Raw genomic sequence first — 15,681 nt, 5'->3', positions numbered from 1 at the left:
CCCCATTTTTGGCCTTGTACTGTTCACTGCCACAGACAGATACAAGGAAAAGATGACACATTTGACATGTTATAAATACTGGATGGCTTTAACCATGTTTAATCGCCAAAACGGTCTGGTTTAAATCCGGTGTATTGGCCCCATGCATCTGGAAATTTATCCCTGATCTTCCAAACGCAACACGATGGTATAACACGTCTCTGTCCCGCACCAAGCCTCCCATGGACCCACAATATAAACTGGCGATATGCTGCATGCCTATTGGCTCTGTTGTTGTCGTCTGCCTCGTCATCTGCCCGTATCATGTCCTGGCGATACTTTCTGGCCAGGCTCAGGACAGCTTCATCCAGAATAAGGACCTCAAAATCCTGTTATAGAAAGAAATATGCATTTGTTGTTGTACATAGAAACCGTGGTTTCACATCTGCCATATACTTTTATTTTTATTATTCTCTTTTATTATTCTCTTTATTTATATAGCGCCTTATCCGAAGTTCAAAGCGCTTTTCCTTTCTTCTTTTCATATTGAAAAGTATGTGTGGTATGTAATCTCACTGATGGTTTTAACTTTTTTCAGTAAAGAAATTGAGTTTATGTATGTGTTTTATATGTTCTGCATACAGGATTGTTAGAATTTCCATGTGTTTGCTCTCTAAACACATATATATTAAAACCATTTAAAGTTGCTTTTTTTGTTTTCTCCTTCCTTTTCCTCACAAGTGTCTGTTTCTGGATGAATGTTTATGCAGGGGGCATTGTATATTTCAAGCTTGGGAAAAAAGAGGAAACCAAAATTAGATTGAGAGAAAACATAGTATTATCCATCTGAAGGCTTGTCACATTTTGAGTATACTGGAGACTCACTCCATTTTAAGACCCTGTTTTCTCCGATATTGTTTTCATAACTTCTGTAAATTTACAACAATTTTAAGAGTAAGACTCCCTCCTTTTTAAGATCTGAATTTCTTAGACTTTGTGAGGTCTGAAAATGTGGGTTCCACTGTACCTGCATCAAATGGATAGTATGGAAAGTGCTACAAACACAAACATACAACTGACTTACGGCCAAGAGTGTGAGGCATGTTGCCTTACGGCAACATACTTCTTCAATCGTTTTTCGCATTATGCGGCACTTGCCACAGATGCACCAGTCAGGCACTCCCTCTCCAGCAGGTGGGGGGTGACCATGGTCTGGTCTGTCCGGGGCTGGCTCCAGAACGTCGAAGACCAAGCTGGGGTACTTCTCCAGCATGGTCACAAACAGCTCTCGCAGACGCTGCTCGCTAACAGTTTCAATCATTGTCTGCAACAGTAAATAAGAGAGAAGACAAATGTCATATCATATTTACAATCTCCATGGGTCGGGCTGAAAAAAAGTAACACAACACTAACACTTCAGTAAACAACACCATGTTCCAAATCACATAAGAAACAAAAGAAGTTTGCACTCACTCTCATTCTAGAACGTCTGTCACGAATGACAGTAAGCGCACTTGTAACGGCCAACTGTCCCCTGGAACCGCGTCGAATTCTCTGCCTTCCTCTGCCACCTCTTTGTCTTCCACTTCCATCAGGTTGTCTCCCTCTTCCACCATCACTTGCTTCTCTTGTAGTTGTAACTGTTAGTGTCGCTCCTCTTCTCCCCCTGGGCCGAATAGTTCGTCCCCTCCCTCTCGTTGGAGGTGTTCCCCTCGCTGGAGGGGTTCCTGACAGCGACACATCACTGAGGGGGTACACCCGTGTTGGTGAGCCACTACTGGCTGTAGAGACATCCGCATCAACCTGAAATTGATTTCTTATTATATAATTATCAAATACTACTGAACTCAAACTAACACTTCATGTGTACACACACAGAACACACACACAGAACACACACACAAAATAATTTCGGATGGGAAAATCCTGTTCACAATGACATTTATAAAACAGCAGAGCAAACGCCCTTGAGCAAACCAACCAACTGTGGTTAGTGACTTGCTAACGAATTTACAGTGAGGATGATTTTAATATACTGAACACCTAGTGACCTACCCCTCGGCGAAATCTCAAACAAAAAACCACTGGGACATGAGCTATGACTCGCTTTCAGACCTGAAGAAATGCGATCTAACGCCCACCTATATTTCTGTAACCACAGAACCGAAAGTGAAACTAAAAGGGTGGTGTAGTGGTATCCGGAGTAACCGTTACACCCCCCCCCCCCCCTTCTTCACTTAAAACGTCCAAACATATAAATATGTATGCACTTGAAATCAATCTTATTATTTTGATGTATAGAAACGTCTGGCTTATAAATGAGGTTGATCCAGGACATCATCATGATCGACATGTAATGTATCACAAGTCTTGTGAGCAGATTTTTGCCGCATGAAAGAACAAAAGTATACACACTCACCTCTGTGCCCGTAGACTCCGACATATTGTTGTTCACGTCCACAACAAAAACAAAACTAGACGTCTTCCGTGATCACGGTTTCGTCGAAGCCAAAATATGACAAGACTCAAAAGAAACAGACCGTGTTACTGTCAACACTGAAAGGCTGGCGTCTTGTCGGAACCGGAAACGGCACAGAGCATGCGCACAGAACAAACTGGTATCTTCCGATGTCACAGAGTACAAATAAACATAATGATTTCTTGTCTGGTTTACTTGTTCTAAATGGCCATTAAATGTGATTCATTGGCTCTGAATGCGGCATTAGAGGTAGTTGTGGGCTATAGCTAGTGTGTTTCATCAGGCTAAAACTGTTTTTATCGTGAGAAGATTTGAATCGTTCTGTAAACCATTTTCGGCATACTGGGGCTTTAAAGTATTCGATGTCTTGCTGCTGCTGCCACGTGAGATAACGGATAAGTGTTGACACGTAAATACGAGATATAGACTATGTTCTTGCATACTTTTATCTTACACATTGCTGGTTTTCTTCAGGTATCCGGTTGTCTCTTCCAAGTGTTCATCTGGCTGTTGGTTACTGATATGGCAAGACTGTGATTAGACCATTTGTCTCCTGAGAAACAAAGTGGAGTAAGCACTCTAAAAGCATACCACATGGGAAGTAGAGTTAGTGAGAGTTTCTCTCCCTGAGAAACAAAGGGGAGTAAGCACTCTAAAAGCATACCACATGGGAAGTAGAGTTAGTGAGAGTTTCTCTCCCTAAGAAACAAAGGGGAGTAAGCACTCTAAAAGCATACCACATGGGAAGTAGAGTTAGTGAGAGTTTCTCTCCCTGAGAAACAAAGGGGAGTATAAGCACTCTAAAAGCATACCACATGGGAAGTAGAGTTAGTGAGAGTTTCTCTCCCTGAGAAACAAAGGGGAGTATAAGCACTCTAAAAGCATACCACATGGGAAGTAGAGTTAGTGAGAGTTTCTCTCCCTGAGAAACAAAGGGGAGTATAAGCACTCTAAAAGCATACCACATGGGAAGTAGAGTTAGTGAGAGTTTCTCTCCCTGAGAAACAAAGGGGAGTATAAGCACTCTAAAAGCATACCACATGGGAAGTAGAGTTAGTGAGAGTTTCTCTCCCTGAGAAACAAAGGGGAGTAAGCACTCTAAAAGCATACCACATGGGAAGTAGAGTTAGTGAGAGTTTCTCTCCCTGAGAAACAAAGGGGAGTAAGCACTCTAAAAGCAGAAAGTAAAAGTGCGTTGTCCGTATGTTTTGATTTTGGTGTGTGGAATGGTGAGGATGCGACAGTCAGAAGAGGCACGGAGTTGTCTTGCTGGAGAATAGACGGTGAGGAGTTCAGAGAAGTAAGCAGGAGACGAGCCAGAAAAGAAGTTAAAGCAGAGGGTGGACAGTTTGTAGTCATGCGGGCTTGAATAGGTAACCAGTGCAGTGTGTGAAGAAGTGGTGTTGCGTGATCTCGTTTTCGTGCTTTCAGAATGAGGCGTGCTGCCGAGTTTTGGACTTTTTGTAGTTTATGCAGGAGGTACAGAGGACAGCAAGAGAGAAGATAGTTGCAATAGTCAAGTTTAGAAAGAACAAAGGCACAAACAAGAGTGTTAGTTGTTTGAGAGGAGAGTGTGTGGCGAATGGTGCTGATCTTACGAAGCTCAAAATAAGCTGCTCTACAGACTAAAGATATATATGTTTGTTAAAGGACCAGACCACGCTGTTTTAAAGGTTATTAGAACCACTAACCGATGACTGAAGGTTAGAGAAATGCACCTAAAGATTCCAAAAATGTAAAGAAATTCACCGATTCGTAGCTTAATCATTGTGATTTAATTAAAAACGTTCCGCCAAATTCGTCTGCTAAACGAGACTTCGAAATGGCCGCCAGTAGACGAGAACCGGCTGTGACGTCACTTGGTGTTTGGAAACCGAAAGTTACAGCTTACGCTCAAGTGGGCGTTTGCCTAAATCGAGCATCAACAGCACGCCGAAGGAATGCGCACGGCTGCTGATAGCTATGAAGTATAGAAAAAAGGTTCAGGCATCAGTTGTCACCTTTTTCCGATGGGCTTACAACTTCTGCAGCAAGACTGATTAACTGGAAACGGCCAACACGATGTGCTGTGTTTCGCGACACTTTCTTCCAATGCGAACGCAGTTAAGCCGGCAAGAAAACCTGGCACACACAAAACAGCTGTTGCCTAACGCAGTTCCAGTTCCGACAATTGTTGACCACTCACAGGAGGTCAGAAACCGGATACCAATGTCATCAGAACGATCTGCTTTCACTAAACGCAGACGAAAGGAAGTGAGTACATGTATACTGAATGTGTTCTGTAAGGGATAGGGGTTCAGTGTCACTGGGCGTTTTTGTCAGACTGACAGTATTTGTAGTGGAATGGCATCTGTTCCTAATTTTAAGCACATGTGTTAAGATTACAGATTAAAACATATCTGTTACTACATGTCCGTCCCCATGCACCCACCTTAAAGTTCCCTCTCTCTCTCCCTCTTTTACACTCACCTGGGTAATCGATGAGTCTCAGGTTTAATCAGTGTCCGTCCATATACACATAGACATTCACACAAACACACACACGTTGTTATAGTTGTTATCTAATTCAGTGTTGTATTAAATAGATAAAGAAATCGTTAATACAGCAAGCTTGCATGAATAATTTGCTGTTGTCCTTTTTTTCAGATCAGGTTCTGTAATACAGTAATTATAATTAATACAAGTACAAATTCATGTTTGCAGTCATACTCATAGTGTGTGAGTGTGTGAGTGTGTGTGTGTGTGTGTGTGTGTGTGTGTGTGTGTGTGTGTGTGTGAAAAGCACTTTGATACTTAAAACATCTGTGTTATTTGATTTTATTACAAAACTGCAGTCAGAATATTAAGCAGACCTATTCCAACAATACATTTTGATCAGCAGTAAATGTAATGTCAAATTATGAACAACAATCATGTGAGCAGATATATCTAACAGAAACAAATAGTCTAGCAAAATAATACAACCAAGTACATGTATGGACATCATCATCCACATAAAAAAATTGATTGTAGGAAGAGCACTCTGTGTTATTACCACTGCTTCAGTCAAACTGCCAGTTCAACTTTATCTCTGTGGGTTGTTTTTTTTTCTCTCGGAGTAACATGGGGAAAAAAACCTTTAAAAAACTTGCATGCAACAGAGCTGGATTGTTTCTAGTGATCATGCAGCATGATTTATCCGCATAGAAAACTACTGAAACACCTAAACAGAAATAGCAATGTCTACAGAAAAAACCCACTGTTTGATTGCTGTCTGTAGTACTCCTCTTGCTAACAGTGGCATTAAAATAATTAAAACTAAGCTATGCTCTCTTGGGGGGGAAAAAGTGCTCTAAGTACTTTTTGTGTCTACATAGGCAAAACAAAACTATGCAATGTTTCAGATTTCCTGACCCACCCTATGTTTTTCCTCCTTATCCTGGACTATTTTGGACTCTTACAAAAATGTAGGCTACTTCAAAAATGACAAATCTTAATTTTGCAGGCTTACAAGGAAATTGACTCTTCTCTTACAACCAGAATACACCATGATTTCAAGCAAATAAAAAAACTACATGCACCTGAGAAAAAAAACCACTTTAATTCAAGAAGTTAGACCTCCTAACCCCAGCTTTTCAATTCAATTCAATACGTTGTTGATGTTGATTATGGAGCTTAACGTCCTCCCAGGTAACTAGGGACCTATATTGGGGCATGATTTTTTATACAATGTTAAAAGTGTAGGGTGTAATGGGGGGGAGGGGGACTGGAGGGTGACGGGGTGTAGTCGCTAATAAATTTAAAGGTGCGTTTATTATCTAATATACCAGACATTTTGTTTTGGCTGGTGTACAGAATAACATCACATAAAATCGCACTCGCAAAACATACAAAACACATAAAATGTACACATCAGTACACACATAACCCAAACCACACATATCCATACCAGCACCATCACACACATATCCACATACATACTCTAGTTTGTACATTATAAAAATAAATACATTATGATTAATATCATTACTAGTCAACTTAAATTAAGGCTCAAAATAGGTCTTAAGATGGATGTTATTTAGTGTAATGAAGAGATTATAAAAACCAAAAAAAGCTATGAGAAAGAAAGTATGAAAGAATTATGCCCTTTCTCGGGTGAAAGTTCTGCTGATTGTGGTAACTTTTTTTCTGTCTAAAACAGGCATCAGGTTAACTGAATGACAACAGTTTTCTTGATAGCCTTTAAAAACAACAACAAATACATACATTTAACAATCAAACAAATATAGGCACCTCAAAAAAAGTTGTATGTACACCTTCGTGGCTGGTGATGCATTCTTGCTCCCCTGCAAGTTTTCATTCTACAATGTACCTCAGGCTAGCTTCCTCTCTCTCTCAAATCTGCCCCTCCCACACAATACAACAGGTACAGTGGCCACTCTGACACCAGTCTCTGAAATAATCAAGAACAGTTAAAACTGCGATGAGCTGTTGTTCTTTTACTCGTGAATGCAATGCATGAACACTTAAACAATATCCCACTTATTCGCGAGTGCGTTGACAAGGCGAGAGTGAAAAAATAGCACAGACTCGAAAGCAGACGATAAGTTCAGCACAGAGAGCGGGCGTGTTTACCTTTGATCGCTGAGACAAACAGTGTCGCAATTTTCATCGTCACTGTTTCACTACTGCTGGAAGTGGCCTCCGCCCTCATCTTTCATGCTTGATTCGAGGAGAGAAACCGGTAGTTCGAACATGTACGGTTCAATTTCGTCTGCAGTTACGCTTGTTGTTGTCATGTTGGTAAACTACCATCTCCACACGGTGTGACGTCACGGATAATTTATTCATAAGCCAGTCTCGCGAAGATCACGCGGCACAATGGCGGGTCGTTTTGGAGAAGAAATCCGTCGCTTCGGTCACAAAATTCGTCGGATTACGGCCTTAGAAGATTCCGAAGTAAACCAAACATTGTTGAAGACGGTAAGAAAGTGGTTTTCTAACTAACTGCAAACATCGGGAAGTGTTCGGTCGCGCAGGAACACGATTCGAAGCGTTTTTGACGCTAAAACAGCGTGGTCTGGTCCTTTAAGGGTCATGTCAGATGAAAGGGTGAATCCAAGGATTCTAGCTGATGGTGAGAAAAGAATGTCGGTGTTGCCTATTTGAACAGAAACAGGTTGGGGAGAGGGAAATGTAGTGTTCTTCTTTTTGCACAGTAAGACTTCAGTCTTATCATTGTAGCCGTGTGGCGATTTCATGTACGTTGTCCCTCTCTTTTACTCCCTGTCTATTATCTTCCCCTGACCCAAGTTGTGTCTCCCGCTAGGATTATTGTGTGTTGTAGCTAATTGTAGGTGTGTATGGAGGCTGGTTTCTTATTGGTTGATTGTTTGAACGGGTGCGCGCGTGAGTCAGAATAATAGCGTGGGCTAGAAGAGTACCCGGTGTGATTTCGAAGTGTGAAGACGTGTCAGTGTGCGTATCTTGGATTGTGATGTTTTAGATGTAGTTGAACGAGGTTTGTGTTTCTGTAATAATCAATGCAAGTAGTGTAGTTTGGGCCATTATAACTGTATTTTGGCGAAGGGGTGATTCGAGGATTGTTTAGAGAGACGTTGTGTGTGTGTTCAGTTGAACAAACGTTTTAGAGCTGGGTTAATAAGGCCACCTCCGTGCAGGACAAAAGTGGCTTTATTAAGCGGGTGGACTTATTAAAAGGATCTCAGGCAAACTAAGCAAATAAAGCAAAGCGCTGAAATCCGAGTCGCTGACGTTTTCTTTCAGGTACAGGACCAGATGCAGTCTCACGCAAATTCCCTTCATTTTTCAACAAATTTGTCAGCATCCCACGGGAGACTCCCAGAGTTACAGCACCTTCCCTGACAGAGACAGACGGCAGCGCTCTGAACTTCTCTAGGATTGCCATCTTTTCCACAGTTGTCATGTCTGTCCTCTTGCGTTTGGTGGCCATGGTTGCTTGTGTCCGGATTTCAAACTAAACCCCTTTCTATCCAAGAATTGTTGGCAGTGACAGAAATGCGATCATGAACATTCACTCACATGAACAAAAACTTCTGTTTGAAGTTGTTTACGACCACTGACTTGCACTTAACGTGATTAACGTGATTTCAAACTCACAAGAGGCTGGCCAAAACGTCTCAGGTTGTTTTGAAAACCATTCATGGATTAGCTGTGAGTGATCAGACAGCGATTACAGACTCACTGTTACTGCTTTTCACATCTAACGCGAGCCCAAAAGTGGCTTTATTAAGCGGGTTGGTGGCCTTATAAAGCGGGGTTTTTTTAAGCATAAAACATAGGTGAAAATCCGTGCAGCCAGAAATTGGCCTTAAAAAGCGGGTGGCTTTATTAAACGTGGACTTATTAAGCGGATTCTACTGTATCAGCGAAGTGACTTTCGACCGGGATCGTAATTCAAGTTCCGACGAGTTGTGTGCGGCTGTATATTGAGGAAGGAACTGTAAGTAGATGTTGTTTCTTTTGGTTATATTGCATTTTGCTTGTCTATACTATGTTTTGATCGTATGAATGATTCTATGGCGTGTAAGTATGTATGTGTGTCAGCCATTTTGCTTCCCGCAACAGCTGAGTGTCTTTGTTCACGACGTAGCGTGCCTTGTGACGTCATAGCTAGAGTAACCTCCCCTTCGTAACTTGTAGTAGTAGTATGGACCTTGAAATTATCGGCCCTCGTCACGCTTCAATGCGTGCAGACGTGACGTGTCCTCGGAGATCTATTGTGTCTCCCAATCGCTCTCCCTCCCCCCTCTGTTCACTTGATATAGTAGGTTTATTGTGGAATGTATGTATGGTTAGGATGCATTGGTATGAATGGTGCGTTTTTACTTGTTATGCCATGTACTTATATTATGTTTTCTTTTCTTTTCATGTGTCATCAGACACTGCTTTCTGGTGTCTGCTTTCTGGTGTACGTTAATTAAAAGTCACGTTATCGCAACCTCTGTCTTGGCGTCTCATTTATGCTTCCTGGCCTATTTCCCCCCTTCCACTCCACCCTATTACATCATCATTCAGCTTAAGTTTGTTATCGACCATCCAAGATTTAACATCAGTGATGCATGTCTGAATGGTCTGGATGGCGGAATGTGTCTCTGCAGGGGGACTGGGTTTATAAAGGGGAGTATAAGCACTCTAAAAGCATACCACATGGGAAGTAGAGTTAGTGAGAGTTTGTCTCCCCGTTGTTTCCTCTTTGTTCTCATTTCTTCTTTGTGTCATGGCTACCAAGACACACACACGGACGGACAAACGAACGCAGACACAGACAGGCAGAGAGAAAGACTCGCGAAAGGAACGCTCGGCAAGAAAGTAAACAGACTTTCTTTCTTTATTTGGTGTTTAACGTCGTTTTCAACCGTTCAAGGTTATATCGCGACGGAGTAAACAGACACGCAGACGGAATGTCAGACACGCTTCTGCGTAAGTCTGTTAAAATCATCCGACATCTTTTCTCAAACATCGAGTGGAAGCTTAGCATCCCCTGTAATCAATGTATGGAAATGTGATAATGAAAAGCAAAATAAGATATTTGTTATAAAATGTCATCAGGGATGCTCCTTTCGGCGTTCCCTTAAAAAAAAGGTCTGCTACAGCCATTACTGAATAGTATGTGCACCATATTAAGACACACTCCTTCCCCTGAAAATAAACGACTTCAACTGACTATATAAGATCGCCGAGGATTCTACATGGGATAAGACCATCAAGCTGTTGATGGTTGGTGTATGTCTAAGTGGAGGGATGCTCTTAGTCTGCTTGAAAGTCGGACCATGGTCTGAGATGGCAAGCCAAATCGTTAGCGTTGGAAGGACTGTGCCTTTTATTCTCCAGAGAGGCTATAGACAAACTTGTAAATGCGAAATAACGCAGTTATCTGATACACAAAATGGAAACCCTGATAGCTTATGCAGACATCGTGAAATGCCATCTTCAGCCCAAAAAGTGCTGAACCAGCAATAACGACACATGTAATGCACCGTGCTGCGATATACAATGCAGAATACAGATGCCAGGGGTCTGGAATTATGGTCATGATATCATGGAGGGCAATTTATTTTGGTAACAGAGAAGCTGTAAGTGTCTTAAAGGCACACTTCTTCCCGCGTGCACTGTTCAGCTCATCATCTCACAACTACAAACTGCATGGTCAGGCTTTTACATGGGATAAGACCATCTATCCATTAGGTCACATACCAAAAATGAACTGCCTGTGCTCTATGTTTACGTTTGAATTTTTTTTGTAGTGAACTTAATGAAGAAGAAATGAGTTAATAAAATGTCCAACTCACCACAGCAAACAGCCAGGGTGTTGGATTTCGGTATGTGACCAAGATGGTGTTATCCCGTGTTAACAGGTGGCCAGATCTGAGATGGTGAGCAGAACTGTTTTGACGAGGAGTGTGCCTGTAATATAGTGTTATGATTGAGAAGGAAAATGTGTGTGTGTGTGTGCGTGTGTGCGTGTATGTGTGTGTGTGCGTGTATATATATACACAAACAAATATGGAAAACATAACCAAAACAAGCCTTCACGTTGTCACCAATATTTCCGCCTCGTGGCCTTCGTCAGGGTGTTTTATAATTAGCTGGCACGATGTTTACAAATATCCTTTGACGCAATGTCTGTCTAAGACGTAATTATACATGACGTAATATGTTTTGCTTGCCGGAACTTGATTCCAAAAATGAACAAGAAAAATGTTCATTCAAAATGAACAGCGTCGATGCAATGTCCACCAAAGATTTATTTTGGGAAGTGTTAAAAGGTTAGGATCAAAAGTCAATGAATTGCATGTTGTGCTGGATATATAAATTGTTTATTTCAGTCAATGCTTGCTATGAATTGATCAAACAGCCACATGAAAAAACAAGTCGCGTAAGGCGAAATTACTACATTAATTTTAGTCAAGCTGTGCAACTCACAGAATGAAACTGAACGTAGTCCGCCGCTAGTGCAAAAGGCTGTGAAAGTGACGAGCCTGTTTGGCGCGGTAACGGTTGCGCTGTGCTTCATAACACGCTTTACTGTACCTCTCTTCGTTTTAACTTTCTGAGCGTGTTTTTAATCCAAACATATCATATCTATATGTTTTTGGAATCAAGAACCGACAAGGAATAAGATGAAATAGTTTTTAAAACGATTTCGGAAATTTAATTTTGATCATAATTTTTATATTTTTAATTTTCAGAGCTTGTTTTTAATCCAAATATAACATGTTTATATGTTTTTGGAATCAGAAAAGGATGAAGAATAAGATGAACGTAAATTTGGATCGTTTTATAATTTTTTTATTTTTTTACAATTTTCAGATTTTTAATGACCAAAGTCATTAATTAATTTTTAAGCCACCAAACTGAAATGCAATACGGAAGTCCGGCCTTCGTCGAAGATTGCTTGGCCAAAATTTCAATCAATTTGATTGAAAAATGAGGGTGTGACAGTGCAGCCTCAACTTGTACAAAAAAGCCGGATATGACGTCATAAAAGACGTTTATAAAAAAACAAAAAAACGTCCTGGAATATCATTCCCAGGAAGTCTCATGTCAAATTTCATAAAGATCGGTCCAGTAGTTTAGTCTGAATCGTTCTACACACACACACACAGACAGACAGACAGACAGACACACACACACACACACACACACACACACACACACACACACACACACACACACACACACACACACACACACGCACATACACCAAGACCCTCGTCTCGATTCCCCCCTCTATGTTAAGACATTTAGTAAAAACTTTTTAATTAAAAAATAGAGCTTGTTTGAAACAGGTAGAAAGGAAGAGTTGATATTGCAATATCTGTACGTGGGAATGTGGTGAAAAAGAGTGCTAAAAGTAGTAAGTCGGCCTCAGATCCATTTCAAATATTTATTGCAGAAAAACAAAATACAAATTAAAAACAAAACCACAGAACCATTACCAGGTGTCATAGGAATGTTTGAAAACAATAGTTTTAATTTTACACTGTAAATACAGGAATCAGAATTAAACACCTCAAATTGGCACATGCATAATGAATCACCTGGAATTGCAACAGGGAGATACTGAAGTAATTGGAAACAAACACTTGAAATTGACAGAGAAACAATTGAAAATATATTACTGACATGAGCGTACAATATTTTAATGGAAGTGCATTTTTAGCACGAAGCATCCGCAGGAGGATGCACTAACAATTACATAGTGCCACAAAATGTGTACGGACATTTCACAACCGTGCATTATTAGCACAGAACACATACATGGGGGCGCACAAAACATTATTGTACCATGATGATGATCGGGATTGTTGAAGATCTTTTCTTGTGCAAGGCGCCCCTGTATGACCGCAACTGATCCAACCGGCCGCATCTGAACAAACGACGTCGAAACGGCGCGAAACACGTCGGTCCTCTCGGTTGGTCTCGGATTGACTCGGCTCCTCTCGGTCTTTTTTTGTGTGTGTCTTTTTTTCTTTTCCTTATGGTCGGAGTGGTATATTTATGTACATCTTAGATTAAAAAAAACACCCGAAAGCTGTGTTTAATCGTTTCGCGTAAATTGTACATTTTTTTTTTCAGCTCAGTTTGAAATTGTTTTGGCTTGGAGAGTCAGCGCGCTTTGGCTTGGAGACTAATTCTCCACAGGCACGTTCTTCCCAACCACAGATACCAGCGTCGTCCGCGACGCTGGAATAAGACAGTAATAAGCTTAGTTCTAAACAAGTGGATTGTTGAAGATAATGCAGTGTTGAATACCTGGATGATAACAAGGTGGGTGGGATAAGATATATATCCCATCTTATATATATAAGATGGGTGGTTATATAAGATAACACATATGTGTGTGTGTGTGTGTGTGGGTGTGTGTGTGTATGTGTGCGTGCGTGCGTGCGTGCGTGCGTGTGTGTGTGTATGTATGTATGTGTGTGTGTGTGTGTGTGTGTTTGTGTGTGTGTGTGTGTGAATACTAACAGATATTTACACAAACTGACTTAGGCTACTGCCAGAGGGGTGGGAAACCCCTTTGAAGTTTTACAACAGCATGTTAGATAACATCAACATACATCATCAAGGAGAGACGCAGTGAACCGTGTTCTCGATCTGAAATTAAAAGAAGGGGAACAGTGACAGAAAAAGAAAATGTACAGAGGGAAAAAAACATCCAACAAAGTCAAATACGATAAAGATATACCTCACCTGAAATGTGCAAATAGAAAAGCTATCCTCTTGTAGTTAAACACTCACAACACCGCAGTCTATAACATTGAGACAAACACGGAGCCCCCCGAACGTTAAATACAAACTCCTGCAGGCGCACACCAATTCTCACAATTGGGTTGCATCACCAACTAACCAGAAACGCGTTCGAGTTTCCGGATCGGCGCTATTGTGCACCAATAGCTTAGAATACCGACAAGGCGGAGGTTTTGGGGGTATGAGGATGTGGGTTTCTTATAGTGCTTTTTGTCAAGATCGGACAGAGACATTTTGGATTTGTGTGTAAACTGATGACTTTTTACATTTAGTCAAATTTTGATTGTTCTTGTCGCGAGAAGAAAAATTGATGTGAAAGAGAAGCTCTGAATATTATATGAAATTGGATTATTGTGTTAGTTATAATTTGACCTGCATAGTCTGTGTCCTTCAATTTCTAGGCACAAATCATGACTGTGTTTTTCCTTCTCTTTTTAGAACTTCAGTGACGTCAATTTTTTATTTACATTGAAGCTAAATAAAGGTTACATAACGTTTTAAGGTATAACGTTATGCATCTTACGTTGATGATGGTGTCAGGAAGTGCAAAGTTTAGCGCATGTCGAGCTTAAATGTATACAACAGATAACATTTCAAAGCTACAGAAAGTTTACATCAGACGAGATGAACATAATCGTCGTTTTCAAAGACATGGATTTTGTATGTTTGTTTTCTCGTTAATCCAAAAAGTCAGTGTCCGTCGTTCAGGAAAGGCACTATAGGTAGAGGAATTTTACCAAGCGCTGACAGTCTGTGCATCTGCGTATGATAATTATTACTGACGTGTTATCACAAGTGAGGAGGTTGCTGCACTCCAATGTAAGGTGAGATAAATATAAGGTTGCTACCTGCTCGATCGCTTTTTGAGGTGCTTTAAAGGCACAGGCCCACCCGTGAAAACTATTGGGCTCACCATCTCAGATCTGGCCAGGGTTTTACATGGGTTAAAGGGGTACGTTTGGGGGACGTTTCTGGCGAATTTCAAGACTCTGACGAATCTGGGGAATCCACTGTACCTGAATCTAGACGCACACGGCACGATTCGCTCACGAACGCACCACAAGGTTGTAATTAATTAAATCAAAGTGAGTAAATGAGCTTCAGGGCGCTGCTTGTCTCCCGTGTTGAAAACGAAAAGAAGTCCAGAAGCGCCGCCTGGCGGCAAGACGACTAGCGCCATCTGTGACGCGGCCGCCCAGTGACAAGCATCACGTACACAAACAAGGGAAGTAACGCAGTGGACGTAACACAACCCAACCATCGCAAAGAGTGCCCTTTCTTTGCCTATGATACTACGACATGTCATTAAGCTTTTAAAACCCCTTCCTTTTGCAAAGTGAAGGTAGTCCTCCTGCACTGTAGCAATATTTGTAACTCAGAATGTCATGCTTTAACGTTGAAAACGGTCTTTGGTAGTATCCCTAACAAGAAGCGCCTTTACATGTGGACAATATTCCTTTCAACATACACTCCTTCCCGTGAGACCTATTATATCAAGCATCACGGAACTGACCCGACTTATTCACGGAATAAAGAACAACAAGAACACGCTTGTTATCGTCTGTTAAAAAAAAAATATATATATAGCATAACAGCACATTTCAAATGTGACACATACCATAATCAACAGCTAGCTGCCCGTACTTACGGGTAATGAGGCTATTCGCACGCATGCGTATCTCACAGATCACGCAGTTTTAGGAAACGATGAGAAATGGAATCAACAGTTAGCTGCGTCCTGTGCAGTGTCGCCGGATTGCTTTGGCTGAAACCGTGTCGCTATCTGACTGGTGTCATTTTGAAAATTAATTCAACAAAACATTTTTTTATTCTGAAAGTAGCCAGGCCGTTGAATTTTGATATGTGTTGAAGGTTGCTCTTTTTTGTGTAAAAGCCTGAAGGATGCTCCTATTCCATGTAAAAGCCTGAAGGATGCTCTTATGTCA

The 15,681-nt window shown here is 41.1% G+C and overlaps 1 protein-coding gene and 2 long non-coding RNA genes across 3 annotated transcripts in view; 1 reads left to right on the top strand and 2 right to left on the bottom strand.

The window, feature by feature from the left end:
• LOC138961884 (basic phospholipase A2-like) overlaps positions 1-13,859 on the bottom strand; it is a 43,789-nt gene extending 29,930 nt beyond the window's left edge. The window contains exon 1 of the mRNA XM_070333565.1: positions 13,679-13,859. The gene's annotated coding sequence lies outside the window, so the exon portion shown is untranslated. The remainder of the gene's footprint in view (positions 1-13,678) is intronic.
• LOC138961883 (uncharacterized) lies at positions 562-2,759 on the bottom strand. Its single transcript, XR_011454334.1, has 3 exons — positions 2,399-2,759; positions 1,453-1,782; positions 562-1,303 (listed from the first exon to the last, which is right to left on the bottom strand). It is a non-coding gene; the product is annotated as an uncharacterized lncRNA (long non-coding RNA).
• On the top strand, positions 8,852-9,419 carry LOC138960881 (uncharacterized). The gene is made up of 2 exons (XR_011454089.1): positions 8,852-8,921; positions 9,361-9,419. It is a non-coding gene; the product is annotated as an uncharacterized lncRNA (long non-coding RNA).
• Positions 13,860-15,681: the final 1,822 nt, after the last annotated feature.

Source organism: Littorina saxatilis, linkage group LG3 (assembly GCF_037325665.1).
Source record: "Littorina saxatilis isolate snail1 linkage group LG3, US_GU_Lsax_2.0, whole genome shotgun sequence".
Lineage (NCBI taxonomy): Eukaryota > Metazoa > Mollusca > Gastropoda > Littorinimorpha > Littorinidae > Littorina > Littorina saxatilis.
The sequence above is the reverse complement of the archived record's forward strand: the minus strand, read 5'-3'. Positions and strand labels throughout refer to the sequence as shown.